Below are 10,722 nucleotides of genomic sequence, written 5' to 3' on the forward strand. Positions count from 1 at the left end.
TTACTTGGCGTGTTGCACACACACTGTTGTTTTTAAAGACATTATTATGCTTATAATATGATGTGGGGATTATAATTGCGCAGTTTACGAGTGTCGCTCCAGCAGGCAACATCTCGCTCTCTCTGCGCAGGATTTTGAGGTTATGTTTCTTTAGTCATAGCTAATATGGCGGGTGGGGCTTTTAAGCATACTGCAACATGGCGGGTTGTAAATTTAATTATGACTGTTGGAAATTTAATTATAGCATTTTTTTTTTAATTTAAATATAGCGTTATTTTATTTCTTTTCGTAATTTAAATATGGCGATTAAGCATACTTGTAGTGGAGGGGTTTAGTCATAGCTAATGTGGCGGGGCCTTTAAGCATGTATTTGTTAAAGACATATTGGTTAAGCATAATTGCGGTTGGCATACTTGTGTGGAGTGGTGGGGTCTATAGGCATACTTTTTTAAAGACATGGCGGTTAAGCATAATGGCGGTTGTGGGGTGGGGGTTTCAAAGACATAGCTTCTTTTAGGCATAGCTTCTTTAAAGCATATGTTCGTTATTTTATTCCCCATACTTCATCAGGTTCCCTGGTCTAGTGGTCAAGGCGCACGCCTCGTGACCACGATGTTGGTGCGTCCCCGGGATCGAATCCACCCAGTGCCCAGGTTTTTTGTATACAATTCCCACATTCGGAGCGATGGTGGCGCGCTCCGTTAACTAAAGGCTGAACTAAGATGGCGGCCTACCGGCGCGCCCTGGTAACCAATATCAACAACAATGGCGGCGTCCAGTGGTGGCGACGGTGGCGCGCCCTGGTAGCCAATGTCAACAACAATGGCGGCGCCCATGAAACAAGATGGCGGCGCCCATGGGGGTACTGGCCCTGTGTTTACATTTCTATGTTTACATTGGCCTAGTACTCCTTCGCTCTCCCTACTAACAGCGTTTCGCCAGTCCAAACTGTCATTTCGAACAAACAGACCAACAGTACATCATCTGAATGTCGTGTAAGACTAATTTGTTTATAATGTTTAGTTACTTCAGTACTCTATTTCCTCCTTTTCTAACAAAACCCCAACTGCAACTGCAACATTTAAAATTTCTTCTATATTCTACTATGAAACGATACATCGCACAACAGTAACCACAAGACAGATCGTGCGAGAATAAGATTCAGTTCAGTCCAAACTGCTCATCAAGAACTGGGAGATATGCCGATCGTGTGTGGAGGTATTTAGAGATCTGGCAACAGCGCCATAAGCCTTGCACTGAAATACAACATGTCCATGAAAGATTGTCCCAGTTATAAAATTTAATAGTTTTAACTGTAAGCATTTTAGAGTGTTGGTTGAAGGTCACAATCAAAGATTATCCAAACAGTTTGAGATAAAGCGCATGCGCGAATACTGTTTAATTTTTTTCCTCGCTTGCAGCGTGAAAGAATGGCTCTTTCCCCAATCAGTAGAGGGTGAACCTGTAAACTTTATCTGGTAACAGGATGGAGCCCCTCCCCATTGGAATCTCCTTGCACGGGAGTGGTTGAACGTCATAGTCCCTGATCGTTTGACTGGTCATATTGGTCGAGACGATGGAGCTCTTTTCCGCTGGCCTCCACATTCACCTGACATAACGCCATGCGATTTTTGACGTAACGTCTAATAAATCGATGAACGCCGGCTGCACGCACGAAAAAGGATGACTCATAGTACCGTTACGCACCATGTCCCGTTACGATTTGTTCCGTTACGCTCATTGTACGCTTGCCCCTCATCTATCTCTATTCCACTCGATTGGAACAACCATCGATTGAACGTTTTCGAGGCACATTCAACTTGTAACACTCCCATTCGTTTCCTACTTTTCCGATCATCGTCCTATCCTTAACAGAATAACACAGATTGGAAGAAGTTAAATAGCAAACATGTATAAAGTTATAGTTAAAATAATCTCTTCATTAAAATAATAAACATATTTGAATTAAAGAGTGCAAATAAAAGTAAATTTATCAATTAAATTGTAGATTTCATTTCACTCCTTCTTTGTATCCATACAAAATAGTGATAATTCAATAAAAATGATTCAAATTTATTCATAAATGTATGTAATGATTTCATCAATTTTTTATGGCGTCACGTTAAAATATCGTCCGTAAACCTACTTTACAGACAACCAATATATTTTTTCCTTCGGGGCTTTATAAAAGATCGTGTCTAAAGTTCCACCGCTACCTACCTAATTATCTTCCAGAGTTGAGACACAGAATTGAAGAGGCTATTGCTTCCATTACTCCGGACGTGTTAACCAAAGTGTGGGAAGAATGTGAATTTAGTTTGGTACAACCGAAGGTGCACATATTTGACATTTGTTGAAAAAATAAAAATAATAAAATAGGTTAGTTTTCCTTCAGTTTGATTAATGGATTTTTTTGTAAACGTTTTAAATTTAACTGTTATACTTAGAGACCTGCAAAATTCGCGGTTTCGATGGCCTTCGGGATGGACTGCACATACCCTTGTACACTCGGGCAAATAACGCAAGTTCATTGGCTGCCGACTTGTAAGTCGTATCAGCTGGTTTGTCTGTGATTCGATCCTTCTTTGGTTGAGGGTTTATAACTGTTTGAAATTCGTCCAGATGAACAGTAAGCCAATAACAAAATTATCTAAGAGGTATATGTGTTTGTATTCTAGCCTATCACCGAATGAATCCGCGAATTTTGCAGGTCTCTAGCTTATACTAAACCATTGAAAATGGGACATTGTTTAAAATAGGTGAGATGGTGTTTACGTGCGTGCCGCTGAGATGCCGACCAAACCTGCGACATGACCGGAGCCACGTGGTCTGAGGCTTGTAGCATAACGACGGCCATGCCCATGCCTATTCCGCCCGCGTCTGGCCGGCAGTCGAAGAGGGCGACATCGGCGCATTTGACGGGGATGAGGCGCCTTGAGAGCGCTCTGGCCAGTTGGAACACTTCCTCTGCGCCCTCCAACCCTGCACAGAAGAAAACAATATTCGTCGGCCTACTTCTAAAACCTCGTAAGTCCAGATTTTCCCAGTTTTATATCCCGGATGTTTTTGGTGTATTTTTTCATACTGCATATGCTGATAAAACCTCGTAAGTCAACTCTACTTAGTCTCTTTTCTATTCACAAATTATAAAACCTCGTATCTTTGTCAGTCGAAACCGTGCTCCAAAAGCTCATAAGTTCTCCTGTAAAATTGACTGAAATGGAGTTACGAGGTTTTAGAAGTAAGCCGACGATATGCACTCTCACAGAGATTTTAGACGTGAATACCTCTTCTAAATTGCTTCCATAGTGGGAGGCAATTAAAAAAAATAATGATAAAAAAATCGGGGGATACAGTTCGGTGTTGCAGCTACATATCTATCATCTCCATCCAAAATTTAATTACACCACTGGATAGCTGAAGGATCAAAGAATTACGTTAAGCTAAGTGAGGACTGTGACGCATCGCGCACGATGGAGGGGGAAGCGCCGCCATTTTGAGGTCATTTTGCTGCGTTTCGAGATTTCCGTTTAGTGTAACATTTGACTCGGAGAAGCTACGACGTTCTTTTGAGTTTCAACCGTCAGCTCTCGTCAAAATCTATCGATTGTATTTATAAAAAATTAGTGGGAAATAGTTACAGTGAATATAATTGGTGTTGAAATAAAAATATTACCTGTTACGTACACGTATTCACGTAGCACGTAACACAGATTGGAAGAAGTTAAATAGCAAACATGTATAAAAGTTATAGTTAAAATAATCTGTTCGTTAAAGTAATAAACTTATTTGAATTAATGAGTGCAAATAAAAGTAAATTTATCAATTAAATTGTAGATTTCATTTTTAACTCCTTCTTTGTATCCATACAAAATAGTGATAATTCAATAAAAATGATTCAATTTCATTCATAAAAGTATGCAATCATTTCATCAATTTTTTGTTATGACTTGGTCACGTTAAACTATCGTCCGTAAACCGACTTTACAGAATACCAATTTTTAGAATGTTATTTAACCTGAAAATACAGGGTATAATTAGGTATGGTTACTATTTTATAAGAACTAACTAATCTTTATTTATAAAATTATTTTACTTTAATATGACCACAGCGAGTATGTATATTTATCTCACACACTGAGATATAAATATACAGGGCTAGGTTCAGGCCCTGGGCCCAGGTATCCACCCAGCTCCACCCTTGTGGGGGACATGGTCTGGTAAAAAATGGCGAAGTTTCTCTTGGTCAAAAAGGTAGAAAAATTTAACTCTCTCTGCCTTAATGCCCAATGTTGAACGCAATTAATAATTCAATGATGATTGGAGTTTATACTAACCTAGAATTGTTGGATCATTTCGTACATTCTAACAGACACCATATTTCACTACAATTTTCATGAGTTTTAGTAATTAAATTTCAAATATAATAAAATTATTTATTAAGGTACAGGCTAGTAAAACAAATATTTTATATGTTAATCTTTTTATATCTTGCGAATATTAAAAACAATTCATATTCATATTTTATGTAAACAATACACAAATTGTTACTGAAAGCTTCAAGGGGTTGATATGTGCAATATTAGACATGCTGATAATAAAATATAGATCGTAGACCAGAGCTACTAACTACATGTAGGGTTCTGCGTCTTCGGTGTGATTGGTGGTTTCCCGAATGTTTTGAAGTGCATTGTCGCAGCCATCTTCAAAGGTGAATTATACTAATTCTTTTAAGTTACACAAATTAAAGTTTTGCGGGAAAAGTAAACATCTTTACCTTCTTCTAAAGAAACAGGAGAAGCTATTTCCCAAGGAGAAGTGCCATAATGAACAAAGAAGGGAAGATTTCTCACAGATACAAGCCTTTGTTCACAAAATATGTCTAATGTTATGAAATTTACTTAAAACTTGCCTATTTTTAAGTTTATATATATATATATATATATATATATAGACAGATTCAAATACCTTTGTATTCAATTTCAAAATATTATGATTTTGTCCAACATTTGGTAGTTACATAAATAAAATTTAAAAATAATTTTTTTTTCCCCAAAATTTTAAATAATGGCTGCCGTGACGTAAAAACGGCGACAGTAACATATGCATTGTTACTCATGGTGATGGTCAATCTGCTTCTGGAATTTATGAGTTAAGGATGTGTCGCTTTTTTTACAAGTGCATTCATTTATCGAAGATCTAACCTTTAATCTCTGAAGTTGATAACAAAAACAAATTATTTATTTAAATAATTTTTAAATAAAACTTGTATACTTTAGCGGCAGGGTTTAAGGTTAATATATTGACTTTAGATGGGGCATAAATTGGAAATTGGAAAATTACCCTTCTGAGTTAAAAATGGCATGTCTAAGGAAAGTGGGTGAGTAAACATTTCTTTAAAAAGGCAATCATTTCTAAAAAAAAAAAAAAAAAAGCTAGTCTTTCAGTACTTACCAGAGATGTGCAACTTCTAACCTCGGCTACGAGCAAATTCATGTGTTCTCATGTTACAAGAAACACATTTGATAAGAAAATTTAACACTAAAACTTACTCATAAATCTTTAAAATAAAGCTGATCGTGATAAATGCACGAAAAATTGTGTTTTTAACTAAATATATTGACGCGAATCAGAGGAATCTTTTTTTTGCATCTGCCGGTATAGGTACATTGACTTGCGAATAGTTAAGATTTGTAGGTTTAAATTTTAAAAGGTTCCAATGGAAGCAAGACAGACTTTAAAAAAATACTAAACCATGACCTTAGACTGATTTTCAACAAGAAATGTTCATTAAAATACTGATCATCTGGATGAAATTCATTCAATAGTAAATACTATAAAGTTTCCCTTTGGTTTTGTGAATTTTGGTTCGAACCAAACATCACAGATGGCAGCAACGTGGTTAAACATTTCCGTCCCTTGCGACTTTCGTTTCTATCACGGAACTACTCATACTGAATGCTTTATACCTGGAGCTAAGAGGTCACACATCAATAAGGAAACGTTGGGTACATAGGAGGAATTTATGTAGCTAAATTTGGGGGTAAATAGCGGGAATTTGAAAGGTCATTATTTTGTATAAACCTTGTGCCTGTAACCCCGTAACTTCTTATTTAGTTTTGAATAATTAACTTGCCACAATTTTCACATACGTAGTTCCGACCTTATAAACTCCGTGGTCTCAAACGAAGGTCATAATAATCAACACCTTGTAATTTTGATAGTGCTTTGATATTTAACCTATGACTCACCAATCTCTTGGCCATCTGACTGGCTGGATGTCGCGTGATTTGACGAACTAACAGGACGGGTGACGGACGGATTAGACGGATCGTTGTTGAGTCCAGTTGAAGAGCGCGGGAGTGTGTGTGTGACTCACCAATCTCTTGGTGCAGGATGGTGACGGAGGACGCTCGCCGGTGCTGGTAAACAGCAGTCACCAAGTCGGTGACGTCGCTCCGCGCCATTCTTGCCTCCGAGTGCGGCCCGTGGGATAGAAACCACATGACAACCAACGCGCTCGATCCAAAATTCCTCATCAGTCCTGCGGGCATCACAACCACTGCTGTTTTTCCCAATATCTTCCTTCTAACATTTCGTATTTTTAAAACTGATTTTAAATAATATTTTTTACCAAATCATATTCGATTGTTTAAAAAAAGATTTTTTTTTTCATATTTAAAGTTTGTACTAACTTTAAGCCAAAATTTTTATGTCAGTCCTGGCATGAATTGAACGCGTGGAATCATGTGGTGTACAATTTTCGATAAACCATACGCATGTGCTAATCGTAATAAGACTATTTACTTTTATAAGTTTATATAATTAGTTAAATCAATAAAAATAAGGGTTTTCAAATAAAATTGAGAATATTTTTTTTTTGTTTTGTGAATACCTATTTTTTAATTTTTTTATGAAGAATAAATAAATAATAATCAGTTTCAAGACTAAGGTTACATAACAACTGTTAATCAAAAACTCTAAACCTATAAACATTTCATGCTTATTATTCATGTCAGTATTGACTTAAAATTTGCCTTTAAGTTCACCAAAACCATTAAATAACGCATAGTTTAGTAGTAAAAAAATGTATAAACAATTTACTTTGGCGTAACTATGAATTTATTAAAAATCATGTTCAAAAACACGAAACATAAAAATAAATTAATTTAGGATACTACTCCCTTAATTTGCAATGATTGTAACAGAGAAAATAACTATATTGCGTGAATTTCTACGACTCGTTCACATAACACACGCAGCGCTAGCTCAATAGCTTTTAAACTGCAGCCAAGTTAATGACGCGCGTGTATGTATGTATGTATGTATGTATGTAGGACGAATGTGTCAGCGCACCTGTCAGTCCCATCAGATATGCCACTCGCCGAAAGGATATGCGGCCAGAGACGACCGCCATTGTCTGGGCGACGGTAATTGCTGAAGGATAAGCTGAAGCGATAACGGCTTCAGCAAGATGTGCGCCAATTAAACCGGTTACGGAAACGGACAGTTCCACGAACCTTTCAGTTCGCGCCGCACACTCCGCCGACTTCAGGAAAAGCGCATGTCCAGTTTGCCCGATGCAGGAGTGGTCCTAGATTTTGCTAGGCCATGGGTGATTTATATTATTTTGGAGGCATTCCTCCCGGAAAATTTTTCGCAAAATTTACTCTTTCAAAAACTTTCAACCAAAACTACAACTTACATTTCGATGACGATCTTGCTAATTAATTTTATGATGTCTAGATATTCTTTCCTGGTGAATTATCTTCGGGTCTTGTTTTACTAACAAGAAAGTTCAAAATTTCCTGCATAATAACATCATTTAACGTGGCAATAATACATTTGAAAGCTTTCTTTAATACTAAATCATGAAATAAAATCAGCATGGTCAACCAAGATATTTAAAAAAAAGACTTTATAAGACAATTCTCTCTGTGAAGTCACAAAAACGTAACCAAGGAAATATTGAATGAATGTGTGTGTGTGTGAATAACATCACAACACTTTAAATTATATTTCAATTTTTTTTCTATTTAAAACCACTTGTAATATTTATTTGGTTATTCAATTTATATTTAATATATTATTAAAGTAGTATATAATAAACGGAGCTGGCTCAGGAGTAGGAGTGAGTTGCTGGTGCCGATGTACGCCATCTTGGATTGAGACTCAAGGTGGCCATCTTGGGTAACCATGACCTTGACCTTAGTCACATCTGGAATTCCGCCATCTTTAAATCGTGTGCCCTAATCCCAGAACATTGCACTTTTCGTTACATTCATTTACTGATTTATAATGTCACGTCCACCATTTTGGATCTGATGTCAAAACTACTTCTTTAAGATTCTGAAGACGCAGTCGCCACCTTGTTGTCGTCTGCTGGAGGCCACCATCTTGTATGACATCATGACCACCATTTTTCTGTTCTGCTGGAGGCCACAACCTTGGATACCGACATCTTTGTTTCTGCTATTGGTTCTTTGAGAGCGCCAGCATCGATCTGTCACAAGCAAGAAATGTCAGTGATCCATTACCTGCAAATGTTTTTGAGGTCCTTATCGACATTAAATTGAATCTTTAAATACTAAATAAATTGGAACCGAAGTGATTCTAATCATGACACCTAGGACCTCTAAGTTTAAAAACATACTCATTTGACCACATGGCCATCAAAACATTTACCAGACCGAGAATTAAATGAGGTAAACAAAAAAATAACACACATAGAGGGTGTTATCACGATCTTTATTTTCAATACACTATACCAGGTGCGCTAGTTAATTCACAACACCTTCTAGAGGGCATTGCCGCCATCTTTCTTTCAGTAATCGATACAAGGAGCACTAGTTTCAAATTAAACACACACCATCAGCTAATATGTGTTGCAGGCATTTTGATTAAATTTTTATCTGCTAGATAGCAGTAGTATTTATAACCTTGATATCCGCCATATTGATGGATGTATTGGCTGCCATATTAAAATTCTGTATTTATATTAAGCTATAAATTCGGGGAAAATTAAAAAAATCATACAATTATTATTTATTGATAACTTAGAGAAGTTTTGGATAACCCTGAGCCAGGTATGAACAAATCGAAGTAGAGACATGCGAAATATGTTGGTAGCACTGGCGCATTTAAATCCTGCATATACTTAAAAGAATAATATAAATATTTCAAGTTAAGTTATCAACAAGTAAAAACATAAATTGAAAAAAAATATAAAGAAATATACAATGAATATTCATAAAGTAAGGCCCTTTTGTTCGTAAAAATATAAACTCTTGAATAAAAGTTTTAACTGGCAGGTATATACTTAATTTTTCAACTTAATGTCCATTCAGTTCCAAGAACTTTTCGTAACGCTAGGCCAGTTTCTTTAACGCCTCTGCGTAGAATTTCGCAGCCTGAGAATTAAACCAGCTGACAATGGCAGTCTTGAGTTGTCTCGTCTTGAGCGTGACGAAGGACAGTTATTAGTCACCCGCAAAGCGGCCGCGGCGACATCTTCGAGGACGGTCCAGCAAACAGCAGCCAGTCTCTCAGTCTGCCGAGGAGTTGAGGCGAGTAACGCGCCGGTAAGCGCGGCTACCCGCAGTGCAGGTGAGTGAAGCGGAAAGCCCAGCACTCAGGGGCATTTATCGTAGCTTCCCAGACCCCGTTACGAACAAGCCGATGGCATTTTCTGCGAGTTATACGCCCGGCCAACGTGGCTACACGCCATGGACCCCTGGTGAAAAGGAGAACGATGTCAGACGTTTGACGACCCACGTTGTGATTCAAATTTGTCCGCAAAATAAATCTTCACCGGCCCCTGTGTAATGCCCCTGTGTGTGGGCTTCCCGCTTCACTAGTCGCAACTGTGGGTAGCCGCACTTCCTGGCGGTTTTATTTTCCCGGGCGGCGAACCAGTGCAGCGTTACGAAATGTGTTTGGCACTGAATGGCAATTATGTGAAAACTTTAAGTATATGTAGTAAACTGAAACTGTAAATAAAAAATTGGTTGCCTGTAAAGTCGGTTTACGGAGATAGTTTAACGTGACGTCACAACAAAACATTGATAAAATGATTGCATACATTTATGAATAAAATTGAACCATTTTTATTTTAATAATAAAAGAAAAAAATACTTGAAATTAAAACTAGTAAATAGATTTTTAAAATGCAAGAATAATTAACCTTTATTGTCGAAATTATTGTTGTAATAAGCAATTAAAACCACATTAACTTTTCACTTCACTGTATAAACAGTCGACGAAAGAGTTCACGTGAGGTTGACTTGTAATTAATTTTAAAATCTGGCCTTTAGCTATAAAGTTTAAATATAATTTTGAACAAGGTTTCATATAAATAAACTGTATTCAAACATCTATCAATTATATGAATCAACCATAATTTTTTAGTCCATTGTAACATAACCTATTTTTACTGCACTCACTGACAGATGCTACTTTTTTTAATAATAAAAGAATAATTACTTGAAATTATACCAGTAATCAGATTCATTTTCTTACGTACAATTGACGTAGAAATTATTTCATATTATACATTTATAAAAAAAGTTTTAAGTTTTCTCTTCTGTTGGTGCTGTGCAAACGTACAATGAGCGTAACGGGACACAGCGTAACGGAACAATGTGCGTAATAAGACACTGTTTCGTGCGTGCAGCCGGCGTTCATCGATTTATTAGACGTTGTCACGTCAAAAACATTTTTGCA

General features: G+C 36.9%; 1 long non-coding RNA gene across 1 annotated transcript; it reads left to right on the forward strand.

Moving 5' to 3' along the window:
* Positions 1-909: 909 nt before the first annotated feature.
* Positions 910-6,643, forward strand: LOC134540751 (uncharacterized). The gene is made up of 2 exons (XR_010076498.1): positions 910-3,027; positions 6,396-6,643. It is a non-coding gene; the product is annotated as an uncharacterized LOC134540751 (long non-coding RNA).
* The last annotated feature ends 4,079 nt before the right edge of the window (positions 6,644-10,722 follow it).

The sequence above is a fragment of the Bacillus rossius genome, chromosome 17 (genome assembly GCF_032445375.1).
Source record: "Bacillus rossius redtenbacheri isolate Brsri chromosome 17, Brsri_v3, whole genome shotgun sequence".
NCBI lineage: Eukaryota > Metazoa > Arthropoda > Insecta > Phasmatodea > Bacillidae > Bacillus > Bacillus rossius.